The 14,307-nt window shown below is 41.6% G+C and overlaps 1 pseudogene; it reads right to left on the minus strand.

Moving 5' to 3' along the window:
- Nucleotides 1–2,522: 2,522 nt before the first annotated feature.
- Nucleotides 2,523–5,819, minus strand: LOC120643812 (annotated as a pseudogene).
- Nucleotides 5,820–14,307: the final 8,488 nt, after the last annotated feature.

Genomic DNA, 14,307 nt, shown 5'->3' on the forward strand with positions numbered 1-14,307 from the left:
AAATAACATGAACTCTAAATTATGATTTCAAATTATGAGCATGTCCCAAAGTTACATGAGTGTAGCTTCCTAGCTACTGAAAATGAGCCATAATTGGTCGACGATGTCGATCTCAGTGCTGCAAACAGTACTCGACACACTCTGAGAACTAAAAATTAAAGAACATTGGGGAACTATATATACAGAGGCAGGAGCTTCCCAACGTAGCGAGAGGTTCTGGGGTTCAATGGAATGGAGAAGGTGTTGAGGGGACTCTCGTAGTAGGACGATCTTTTAGGAGATGAAACCTCGGTGTCAAATGCAGTGGGATTCGGCCTTTCTCCAGTATGATTCCATCTATTTTCTAGACCTTCATTGATCCTTCATTGATTGTGTACAATGCTAAATTAACCATATAATTTGCTACTTTCTTTGAATTGTGCCGATTTCATCAGGTTCTTTTGTTGTGGTTGATTTTATGGACTTAGGTCTAAGTAGCACGAAACTAAAAGTTTTTTTATTAGTAAATGTTATAGAAAATTTATGGATCCATGTTACTTACTTGCCAAGAGTTTTCTTTCTAGTAAATCGAAGTCAGCAATTTACGTCAATTAAGTTGGACCCTGAATATTGTTATTATAGTAAATTCATAGATTCATGTCAATTACTTATCAATAATTTTTCTCTCATGCAGATCATAATTTTTCTGTGTTGGAGGGGACGAGATCGAGCTCTACCTTTGGGTACGCGGCGTGGGCTTTATGATCTAACGATTAGCTACAAAGAAGAGGCTGTTTCTCACTTATCACTGTGACAAAACATGTGCATCTACTATTCACTGGCAAATTTTGTATCAGAAGGCATTGATTGAACATCCGTTTCTAAATAATGACAGTGATATATGCATATAAATCCAAACTGAAAGCCTCTGAAATTTAATGTGCCCTGATTGAACACACTTCTATCGCATTTCTAACAGAGACAAACTCAGAATTAATAGCAAGATCTATTTGCCAACAAGCAAAGAAAACTAACCTAAATTTTATTAATCAACCTAGAATTCATTAGAGTTGCAGCAAGATCCTCTACTATGTGTTCAGAAAGTTTGCTCTAGATCACTTTCCCAAAGGTAGCCTCAGTAGCAGTAGAGGATGCTGGGAGACCAATCTAACATAAGAGAAATAAGAACCGATGGACACACTCAGCTAATCTTTACAATGTGTCCCATGTGTCATGCTTTTGCTAACAAAAAAGAATTAGCCTAAGACAACTGAAATACTGTTGAAGCTTAAATACTGTCGACGGCGAGCAGGGGATGGTGGCGAGGGCGTTACGGCGGCGGCGGTGGCTCTGGGTGGCGGCACGCGTGAGGTCGGGGCTCTGGGCGGCGGCGACGTCGATGGCGGCGGCGACGTCGATGGCGGCGGTGCTCGGCTCGCGCGGTGGGGGGAGCAGGACGGTGGCGGCGGTGGCTCTAGGCGGCGGCGTGAGGTCGGGGCTCTGGGCGGCGGCGACGTCGATGGCGGCGGTGCTCGGCTCGCGCGGTGGGGGGAGCAGGACGGGCGCAGTAGATGAGAAACCAAGTGTTAGGAGAAGGGCGAAGGAGGAAGGAAATATAGGGGGGGGCCTTTTGTCCCGGGTGAAGCCACGACTCGGGACAAAAGGTCATTTTGTCCCGGGTGGTGGCTTCACCCGGGACAAAAGGCCCCCCCTTTTGTCCCGGGTGAAACCACCACCCGGGACAAAAGGACCTTTTGTCCCGGGTCGTGGCTTCACCCGGGACAAAAGGGGTTTTTGGGCGGGCCGGGAAAATTCCCGGCCCGCGGCCCACCTTTAGTCCCGGGTGGATCTACCACCCGGGACAAAAGGGGCCCGTTTTCCCTCGTTCCCGCCTAATGTTATGTTTGTTTTTGTTTCTTTTTACTTCTCTTTTAAAATTGGCTTTCATTTGTTAATTCAGTTAATAAAATTATGATTCCAAAAATTATGGAACAAAATTTCTTATCTCTATATAAACTTGATACACGCAACAAAAATAATTAATTTTCATTCAAGTGATTGGGTCAATGAAATATCTAACTTTTTTGAAATCATATTTGTTATTTTGACCATGCAAAAATATATTAGGTGAAATTTTTTTTCAAACTGTTGCTTTTCGATAGAAAGTGGATTCTATCACGATATTAACGTTTAAAAAGTGAATTTTAGATAAAATTAAGCAATTTCATGATATTAATGAGTAGTGTGTGAGTTTGAGAGATAGTGTGTGTTAGTGAGATTGTGTGTGTTAGTGAGAGAGTATAGTGTGTTAATGTGAATGTAATTTCATGAAATAAATAAAATTAGTTGAGTAATCCATTATTGAATGAAAATTATAATTGAGTCTAGTAATTAAGTGAAAAATATATAAAATAATATAAATAACACATAAAGTATAATTGTACAGTACATATATAATAAAAGTATTCGAATTGCGATTATGTTTTTATACAATAATATAAAATGATTCAAGTACATGAAGGATTAGCGGTAACAGACTTTCTCTTCACAAATGTACCTTGATTATGATCACGGCGCAAGTATGGAGCATCATCATTGGCTAGCAGGATGCATGGATCAGCATTTACTTCGAAAGGTGGAATGGCAACAAAATTATTATATTCTTCTGAAAAGTCTGTCTTGTCCTCCACTCCAACGATGTTTCTCTTTCCTGATAGAACTATGTGTCGCTTAGGCTCATCCTTTTGCTTGTTGATCCCCTTCTTTGGCTTGCTGGACATGTCCTTAATATAGAAAACCTGAGCGACATCCTGGGCTAGGACAAATGCCTCGTCTCTATACCCAAGATTGTTGAGATCAACTATTGTCATCCCATACTCATCTTTTGTTACCCCTCCTCCAGATAGCTTAACCCATTGGCAACGAAATAGAGGCACCTTGAAATTGGGACCGTAATCCAGCTCCCATATCTCTTCAATGTAGCCGTAATATGTGTCTTTTTTTCCATTATTGTCCGTGGCATCCATATGAACACCGCTGTTTTGGTTGGTACTCTTTTTATCTTGGGCTATCGTATAAAATGTGTTTCCATTTATCTCGTACCCTTGGTATGTTAAGATATTCCAAGATGGTACCCTAGCCAATAAGAACAGTTGTTCACTTATATCCATGTTATGCATTAGATGCTTCCGCAACCAGCTGCAGAAAGTGTTCATGTGCTCACGTGTAATCCATGCCTCAGACTTTTCCGGGAAATTGGAGAGCAGAATTTTCTTGTGTTCCTCGATATATGGGTCAACCAAGGATGATTGTTGAAGAACCGTATAATGCGCTTTCTTGAATGAGAAATCATCTGTGCAGACATAAGATTTCTTTCCTAATGTACCCTTTCCAGTTAGTCTCCCCTCATATCGCGATTCAGGGACTCCAATCGGTTTAAGGTCATCAATAAAGTCAACACAAAAGTCAATGACCTCCTCAGTTCCGTAGGCACTGGCGATGCTTCCTTCTGGACGAGCTCTATTACGAACACATTTCTTGAGTACCCCCATGAACCTTTCGAATGGGAACATGTTGTGTAGAAATACTGGTCCGAGAATATCAATCTCTTTGACAAGGTGCACTAGAAGATGTGTCATGATGTTGAAGAAAGATGGTGGAAATATCAGCTCAAAGCCAACAAGACATTGCACCACATCGTTTTGCAGCTTTATCAAATTCTCCGGGTCAATTATCTTCTGAGAAACTGCGTTGAGGAAGGCACATATCTTCACGATGATTAACCGGACGTTATCAGGCAGAATCCCCCGCAGCACAACCGGAAGAAGTTCGGTCATAAGCACATGGCAGTCATGGGACTTGAGATTTGTAAATTTCTTCTCTGCCAAATTTAAGATTCCTTTTATATTGGATGAGTATCCAGATGGAACCTTTATACTGCTCAAGCAGTCAAACATGGTTTCTTTCTCTTCCTTGCTAAGAGTATAGCTGGCAGGACTTAAGTATTGTCGTCCATTATCTCGCTGTTGTGGATGTAAGGCATCTCGTTCTTCCATACGTTGCAATTCTTGACGTGCTTCTACTGTATCTTTTGTCTTTCCGTACACTCCCAAGAATGCTATCAGGTTGACGCAAAAATTCTTCGTGAGGTGCATCACATCAATTGCATGACGAACATCTAAGACCTCCCAATATGGTAGCTCCCAAAATATAGATTTCTTCTTCCACATGGGCGCCATTCCGTTTTCGTTCGGAACAGGTTGGCTACCAGATCCCTTTCCAAAAACAACTTCTAGATCTTTTACCATGTTGAAGACGTCTTTACCACGACGGTGCATCGGTTTTGTTCGGTGGTCCGCTTGGCCTTTGAAATGCTTGCCCTTCTTTCGTACCGCATGCCTGATGGGAAGAAACCGACGATGACCCATGTATACAACCTTCTTACAGTGAGTCAACCATATATTATCGGTATCATCTAAACAGTGTGTGCATGCTTTGTATCCCTTGTTCGAATGTCCTGACAAGTTACTAAGAGCAGGCCAGTCATTGATTGTTACGAACAGCAATGCTCGTAGGTTGAAGTTTTCCTGTTTGTATTCATCCCACATCCGTACACCTTCATCGCCCCAGAGCAATAAGAGTTCTTCGACCAATGGTCTTAGGTACACATCAATGTCATTTCCGGGCTGCTTTGGACCCGGGATAAGCAATGGCATCATGATGAACTTTCGTTTCATGCAGAGCCATGGTGGAAGATTGTACAGACAAAGAGTCACAGGCCAAGTGCTATGACCACTGCTCATCTCACCAAAAGGATTCATGCCATCCGTACTCAAACCGAACCTTATGTTTCTCGCATCCAAATCAAATTTAGGGTACGTTCTATCTATTTTTCTCCACTGCGACCCATCAGCGGGGTGTCTCAACATCGAGTCTTTCTTGCGTTCCTCTTTGTGCCATCGCATCAACTTAGCATTATCTTTATTTCTAAACAGACGCTTCAAACGTGGTATTATAGGCAAATACCACATGACCTTCGCAGGAACTCTCTTCCGGGGAGGCTCCCCCTCGACATCTCCAGGATCATCTTTTCTAATCTTGTAACGCAATGCACTGCATACGGGACATGCATCCAAATTCTCGTACTCGCCTCGGTAGAGGATGCAGTCGTTGGGGCATGCATGTATCTTTTGCACTTCCAGTCCCAAAGGGCAAACAAGTTGTTTGGCTTCATACGTTGTGGCAGGCAATTCATTGTCCTTAGGAAGCATTTTTTTAACAAGTTTGAGTAATTCACCAAATCCCTTGTCGGATACACCATTTGTCGCCTTCCATTGCAGCAACTCCAAGGTGGTGCCAAGTTTCTTAAATCCATTTTGACAATCTGGGTACAACAACTTATGGTGGTCCTCTAACAACTTCTGGAACTTCAACCTCTCCGTTTCACTCTCACAGTCTGCCTGCACATTGTGCAATGCTTGCCCCAGATCGTCGCTGGGATCATTTTCTGCTACATCTACTTCGGGCTCTTCCATGGGAATATCGTCATCGAATGCACCGATTCCAGCATTCCCGGGAAAGTGGTCGTCAAAATCTTCTTCTTCATTGTCTTCCATGGTAACCCCCTGTTCTCCGTGCTTCGTCCAACAAACATACTTTTTCATGAAACCATTTGCGAAAATGTGGTTGTGTAGGATTCTTGAAGATGAGTAATCCTTATTATTGTTGCAATGAACACACGGGCATCACATAAAACCATTCTGCTTGTTTGCCTCAGCCACAGACAAAAAATAATGCAGGCCATTAATGAATTCTTTCGAACGTCGGTCAGCATTGTACATCCATTGCCGGTCCATCTGCATTTTAAATAAATCGATTTGAATTCTTTACACGTATCGAATAAATAAAATATATCAAACCTAAATTAAACTAAATGTAACATAACATGAATAATTAAAAGATATGCAATATCCATCATACATCTTGATTAATTAAAAGGGGTACTTAATCCATTACAGAACTTAACAAAGGAGTACTATACATGAAATTTAAAAATTCGGTCAACAACACATAGGTTTTCAACCGTCCTTGCGTTGGAACGCAGAATGTTCTAACGGATTTCTTGCTGGCGCAGAATAAGATGGCGGAGCTGAAACCTCCGAGTTTGGTGGTGACGAACCGTAACGCCGCAATAACGGAGCGCTGCCCTATGAAAAGCACTAGGTTTTTTGGACCGACGACCTACTCGAGTTGTGCCCTTCTCTCCAGAAGGACAACGATCACCCCCACCGGCGCCACTCCCTCCAGCTGCTGAAGCCATATTTTACTGAAAAATACCTTTATTTTCCACAAAATTATAAATTCTTACCATTACAAAGCAAAAATTATTTACTATTACAATTACAATGATCAGATTAATAACTCTTGCAAATAACAATGAAATTATATAAAAAAGACGAAATGTATCATTAATCCTCAAGAAATCTCTAATTAATTGAAAGAAATCTCTATAACTTCTAATTACTTTGACACCCTTTAGTTCCAGGAGTACACTCTTTTCAATATCCAGAAACCCTCTAGAAGAAAAATAAACCTTTATTTCTGAAAATGTATATGTCAGTAACCTCAACCCTGCGGTGATGACACTGCCTTTTGGGGGGACACGGTGCGGTACAAGGATGTCACCAATCGGCTAGTCGCAGCACCAACATTTACGATTAATAGGCACAGCACTTGGCACAGGCAGCATGCTCGTTCATATGCTCTCAGTACAACAACGGCATGCTGACTGCGTCAAATGCTGTCTTCTTATCAATCGGAAGTGCTGGTGATGCGACCAACCGATTTGCGACGTCCTTATAACGCATCGTGTATCCCTGAAAGGTAGTGCCATCACCGTTGGATGGAGATTAACGACGTATACTTGTTTCGAAATAAAGATTTTTTTAGCTTCTAGATGGTTTCAATGTGAGCCTGATTAAATACATCACTAGAGTGTCAAAATAATCCATTCATAATACAAAAAATTCTATAATATACTCATTTCATTAATTCATTCACGAATAAAAAAATCAACTATCCACAATATGGTCATATATACAAGTACATCACATGAAGTATCTACACTCATTCTAAAAATTTCTACTATCCATATACTCATCTAAATCTAAAAGAAAATTACACCTACATATGCAATCTAGCTAGCTAAATGTCCAAGAAATGAGCTAGCTACACATTTTCTCTATTTCTAAAGTATGAAATGAGCTATACAAGCCAAGGAAGAAGAGAAAAACAAGCCACAAACCTTTAGAGCAGATGGATGGACGGGGAATCAAAGATCTTCACAAATGTGGTGAAGAAATGAGCAAGAACTCCTCTATCCCGAGCCAAGAACAGCAAGAAAACAAGTGAGCTGAATGGCTCGGGCGGGGGAGAGGGAAGGGGATAAGGGGCGCAAGGCCTTTTGTCCCGGTTGGATGCACCAACCGGGACAAAAGGCTACGCGGGCCTTTTGTCCCGGTTGGAACCACCAACCGGGACAAAAGGCTCCCATTTTGTCCCGGTTGGTGTCTCCAACCGGGACAAAAGGCCCCCGTCCCCCCCGCTGGCCCGGCTAGCCGTTGGACCCGGGACAAAAGCCACCTATTGTCCCGGGCCCAAAGGCTGCCGGGACAAATGGCCAGGAACAAAGGCCTGTTTTGTAGTAGTGTAGGCAAAGTTAGGCCCGAAGGGCCACCCCTACGGGGGGTTCCGCTTTGAAGCTGAGTCATGACTTCACGTACGGGTGGACTAATTAATTGTTGACGGGGTTTAATTGTCTGGAATCCCTTTATATGCAAATTCCATCAGGATCCCTCGTTCTGCGGAGACCACCCATTATCCTCATCAACCATCGACAGTCCCGTCCCTGTAGCATGCATCTCGCTGTCTTCTCCGCGCTTGAGGTGCTTGACCTCCGCACCAACACACTCCACGGCGCTGTCCCGGAGAACCTCAACGATGGCTCTTTTCGGGCCGGCACCGCATGTCATCCCTCGCGGGACCGCGTGCCCGGCGCATGGTGATGGCCGACCTTTAGCCATCGTGCTCTCGGCCCCATGCACCTGGCGGCATGTGCTGAGCGTGGAGTACGATGATCAGGTTCCAGTTGAAGATGGGAAGCGGTGATGGAGAGGGGCTTCCCGGTGGTGGAGCCTTCCGATTGTGCCTCAACAATGACAAAATTATTGGGTTCACATTGGAAGATGGATCTGCAAAAGGAAGAGGTGCTTTCGGTTCTAGTACGATCCCGGAGGGTGCATCTACGACTAAAACAATTAGATAGGATTTGTTCTTTTATTTTTAACATCACTGCTTGTCATATTAGTTTTTATTTGTGCTAATATCAATTAAGTACGAATAACATGATTTGTCTTTTGTAGAGGATTCAAGACATATGCAGTTGTGTACTTGTGAGCGGATTCAGATTTTGCCATATTGGGTTCTTTGATTTTTTTTATCACTTATTAATATTCTGAACAATCAATTATTACTCCATGTTATTCTTCAAAGTCTTCTATCTACGGTTCTAAGATATTTACTCCTTATACACACAATTTTTATTCCATCTTATTATGGTTATTTTGAACACGACAATAGAATTTCCAAATGATCAAGAAGTAATATTTCAAATGATAATTACTCAACTTGCCAATAAAATTTACTCCTTTGTGTGCACTATGTTTATCACACATTCGTGCACTATGTTTAATCCTTTGTGTGCACTGTGAAATATTACTCCAAACTGTACTCATATAAAATGGAAAAATACGATATCTAGTATGGAAAAATATTACCTGCGATTTTTACTATACTATGTGATTTTTACTACCTGCGATGAAAACGGAGTAAAAAGTTGTCTAGAGGACTCATTGGAACTTCGGACAAAAGCAGCAGCGCATGTTGAACATTACTAGTTGAGGATGGATTTGCTGATGAATTACACTCACATGATGTCACCGGATCTCCAAGAGCTGTTACAGTTGAGTCACAAAACTTCAACCCAACTCATGCTTGGACCTGAAAAAAATGACTCGTGTACGGATATATATTAGCTACATATAGTAGTAAATTTTCACTCCCCAACCAAACTAAATAAAGATACATTGTAACACTTTTTTACTCCCATCCAAGCCAAGATCGTACACCGGCCAGCTGAAATCACGCCAAAACCAACGTGGAGAGTTGCATGTTGCTAGCTCAAACGAGCATTAACTCATGCAGAGGGACAGCTGTCTGGTCAAAGCCTCAAAGGGAGCATTAATGTAGGACCAATGAGAAACAAGGTACTCACACCTTTTACTACCTCTATCGCTGGAGGACAAACAAGCTAACGTGGGCGCAAATCAAGGAGCTAATCAACTCCGCAAGTAATTAATTGGAGCAAATCAAGGATACCCTGCCTTTATACCTTGCATGCGCTCCATTCATTAGAACGGAATCATGACTAGGATACTAAATGATTTTTAGCCTTTAATACTATATTTTACTCCCATCTTAGCAAAGCACCCTAATTACCTCTCGCCGTAATTACTCCCATCTTAACATCCTACTCCCCTGCATTTGTCCTGGTTGGTGGGCACATCAGGGACCATTGGTCCGAGGGGCCTTTGGTCCCGGTTGGTCTCGGATGGCGCCATCAACCAGGACAAATGGAGGGCCTTTGGTCCCGGTTGGTGGCTCCAACCGGAACAAACGAGCCCCGGCCTATATACCCTTCTTCCTCCCCCCGCCTGAGCCATTCAGCTCACTGTTCTTGCTGTTATTTGGCTCGGGTGGGAGAGTTCTTGCCCATTTACTCCAAGATTTGTGAAGAATCTTCGATTTCCTGTCCATTCAACAGCTATAAAGGTTAGGAACTTTTTTCTCTCATCATTCATTTTTTGTTTAGCTCATTTATTGTTTAGAAATAGAGAAATGGGAGGTTTGTGAAAATTTCTTCATTTTTATACCATTTGATCTCAAATGTGCCATTTTAACTCAATTGTGTGTAGTACTTTTAGCTATGCATATATAGATAGAGTTAGTTGTTTTAGTTTATCTAGATGAGTATAGAGAGTTGATGTGTGATTTTCTTGTATAGTGAGTTGATGTGTGATTTTCCATGTATAGAGAGTTCATATTATTATTACAAATCAAAACTAGATTTTTGTTTACAATGAGAGTATATATATTACAATGTGAGTATGCATATATTACAATATGACTATTTAGTGTTTTATTTTTTTTTCTTGTATTATGAATAATTAGTTGTATTTTATATGTGTTTTCATTATTTTGTTGTAAAGATAAGTGATGAATTATGTAGACCTTTTAATTAATCGTGGTGTATGAAGAATGGTATTAATTTGGACCATTTAAATTATTATGTTTCTGTGATCGATTCCCTAGACCATTTTTTTTCTATTTATGTTATTCAAACAATGCAGATGGACCGGCAATGGATGTACAAAGCTGACCGACGTACCAAAGAGTTCATTGATGGCTTGCAATATTTTTTGAATGTCGCCGGGGCAAACAAGCAGAATTGTTTCATGTGTTGCCCATGCTTACACTGTCAGAATAATAAAGATTATTCCTCTAGAACAACCCTTCACAGTCACATTTTCCGTCATGGTTTCATGCCCAAATACTTATGTTGGACCAAACATGAAGAAAATGGTGTTATGATGGATGACAATGAAGAAGTAGATTATGATGATGCCCAAATTCCAAGCCATGTTGGATTCGGTGCCTTTGACGATGATACTGCCATGCAAGAGCCTGAAGCAGATGCTGCAGAAAATGAGCCCACCGACGAGCTTGGGCAGGCAATGTGCGGCGAGTGGGAAGATTGTGAGAGTGAAAAAGAGAGGCTAAAGTTCCAGCAGATGATAGAGGACCATCGCAAGTTGTTGTACCCAGGTTGTGAGGATGGGTTGAAGAAGCTTGGCACCACACTAGAGTTGCTGCAATGGAAGGCAACATATGGTGTATCAGACAAAGGATTTCGAGAATTACTAAAACTTTTGAAAAAAAAATGCTTCCTAAAGACAACGAATTGCCTAGCACGACGTATGAAGCGAAACAGCTTGTTTGCCCTCTAGGATTGGAGGTGCAGAAGATACATGCATGTCCCAATGGCTGCATCCTCTACCGAGGTGACTACGAGAATTTGGATGCTTGCCCCGTTTGTGGTGCATTGCGTTACAAGATCTGAAAAGATGATCCTAGGGACGTCGAGGGGGAGCGTCCCCGGAAGAGAGTTCCCGCCAAGGTCATGTGGTACTTGCCAATAATACCATGTTTGAAGCGTCTGTTTAGAAATAAAGATAATGCTAAGTTGATGTGATGGCACAAAGAGGAAAGCAAGCAAGACTCAATGTTGAGACACCCAGCGGATGGGTCACAGTGGAGAAAAATAGATAGAACGTACACTGACTTTGCCTTGAATGCGAGAAACATAAGGTTCGGTTTGAGTACGGATGGCATGGATCATTTCGTTGAGATGAGCAGTGGGCACAACACTTGGCCTGTCACTCTATGCATATACAATCTTCCACCATGGCTATGCATGAAGCTGAAATTCATCATGATGCCTATACTTATCCCGGGCCCAAAGCAGCCCGGAAATGACATCGATGTGTACTTAAGACCATTGGTCGAGGAACTGTTATTGCTATGGCATAAAAAAGATGTACGGATGTGGGACGAATACAAACAAGAGGACTTCAACCTATGAGCATTGTTGTTCGTAACCATCAATGACTGGCCTACTCTTAGTAATCTGTCAGGACAATCGAACAAGGGATATAGAGCCTGCACACACTGTTTGGAGGATACAGATAGTATATGGTTGACTCACAGCAGAAAGTGTGTATACATGGGTCATCGTCGGTTTCTTCCTGTCAAACATCAGGTACGAAGGAAAGGCAAACATTTCAAAGGGCAGGCGGACCACCGAACAAAACCGAAGCACCATACTGGCAACAACGTCTTGGAAATGGTCAAAGATCTAGAAGTAGTATTTGGAAAGGGACCAGGTAGCCAACCTGTTCCGAGCGACAACAGATTGGTGCCCATATGGAAGAAGAAGTCTATTTTTTGGGAGCTACCATATTGGGAAGTCTTAGATTTTCGCCATGCAATTGATGTGATGCACCTCACAAAGAATCTTTGTGTCAACCTGATAGGATACTTGGGAGTGTACGGAAAGAATAAAGATACACTAGAAGCACATCAGGAATTGCAACGAATGCAAGACAGAGATGCCCTACATCCTGAAAAGTGAGACAATGGACGACACTATTTATACTCTTAGCAAAGAAGAAAAGGAAAGCATGTTTGAATGCTTGAGCAATGTCAAGATCCCATCAGGATACTCATCAAATATAAAAGGAATCCTAAATTTGCAAGAGAAGAAATTGAGAAACCTAAAGTCTCACGACTGTCACGTGCGTATGACTGAACTTCTTTCCATTGTGCTGCGGGGGATTCTGCCTGAGAACGTGTGGTTAACCATTGTGAAGCTATGTGCCTTCCTCAACGCAATTTCTCAAAAGATAATTGACCCAGACAATCTGACAAAGCTGCAGAACGATGTGGTACAGTGTCTTGTTAGATTTGAGCTGATATTTTCACCATCATTCTTCAACATTATGACACATCTTCTAGTGCACCTTGTGAAAGAGATTGATATCCTCGGACCTGTATTTCTATACAACATGTTCCCCTTCAAGAGGTTCATGGGTGTACTAAAGAAATGTGTTCGTAACCATGCTCGTCCAGAAGGAAGCATCGCCAGTGCATACGGAATAGAGGAGGTTATTAACTTTTGTGTTGATTTTATTGATGATCTTAAACCGATTGGGTCCCTGAATCGCGGTATGAGGGGAGACTAAATGGAAAGGGCACACTAGGGAAAAAAATCTCATGTCTGCACAGATGATGACTCGTTCAAGAAAGCGCATTACGCGGTTCTTCAACAATCGTCCTTGGTGGATCCGTATATCGAGGAACATAAGAAGATTCTAACCTTGGAATTTCCAGAAAAGTCTGAGACCTGGATTATACGTCAACACATCGACACTTTTGGCAGCTGGTTGCGGAGACATCGAATGCATAAAATGGGAACACATTTTACACGGCAGCCCAAGATAAAAAAAGCACAAATCAAAATAGTGGTGTCCGTATGGACGCCACAGACAGCAATGGAAAAAAGGAGACATTTTACGGTTACGTTGAAGAGATATGGGAACTGGATTACGGTCCCAATTTCAAGGTACCTCTGTTTCGGTGCCAGTGGGTGAAGCTGACTGGAGTATCAAAAGATCAGTACAGTATGACAATAGTTGATCTTAACAATCTTGGGTACAGAGACGAGCCATTTGTACTAGCCCAGGATGTTTCTCAGGTTTTCTACGTTAAGGACATGTCTAGCAAGCCAAAGAAGGGGATCAACAAGCAAACCGATGAGCCAAAGCGACACATAGTCCTTTCAGGTAAAAGAAATATTGTTGGAGTCGAGGACATGACAGACTTGTCAAAGGACTATAATAACTTTGTTGACATTCCACCTTTCACAGTCAATACTGATCCATGCATGCTGCTAGCCAAGAGGATGCTCCATACTTGCCCCGTGATCATAATCAAGGGACATTTGTGAAGAGGAAGTCTGTTACCGTACCAGTACCTGCTGATCCTTGATGTATTAGAATTATTATGTAATATTTCATAAACATGTGATGGGGAATTTGAAAATTTTGATTATATATGTACTGCATCAATTTCTCCACGCACATTCACACTCACAAACTCCTCACAAAACAACACATTGACTAATAACATGAATTGATTAAGTTATATGTGAAAATCACTTTTCTAACGTTAATGTGTTGAGGAAACTCATTTTATTTCGAAAGCTAATAGTTTGAAATATTTCTATTATCTAATACATATTTGCATGATCAAAATAAAAATTATAATATGTATAAAGTTATATAAATTATGAGTCCTATCACTTAAATAAAATGCAATATTTTTGCAGGACATATAGAATCTAAATACATATAGAAACATTTTTTTGAAAATTTTTGGACTCATAATTTTTTTTCTACGCAATTAAAAGCCGATAGCCCATTTTAAAAAGACAAATAAAAAAGAAACAAAAAAAAAGCTGATAGCCCAAAGTTTTGGCGCTGGAATGAAAAATGGGCCTCATTTGTCCCGGTTATTAGATCCACCCAAGACTAAAGGTGGGCCGCAGGCGCATTTTCGCCGCGGCCCGCCAAAACACCCAATGGTCCCGGGTGG

The sequence above is a fragment of the Panicum virgatum genome, chromosome 8K, assembly GCF_016808335.1.
Source record: "Panicum virgatum strain AP13 chromosome 8K, P.virgatum_v5, whole genome shotgun sequence".
NCBI lineage: Eukaryota > Viridiplantae > Streptophyta > Magnoliopsida > Poales > Poaceae > Panicum > Panicum virgatum.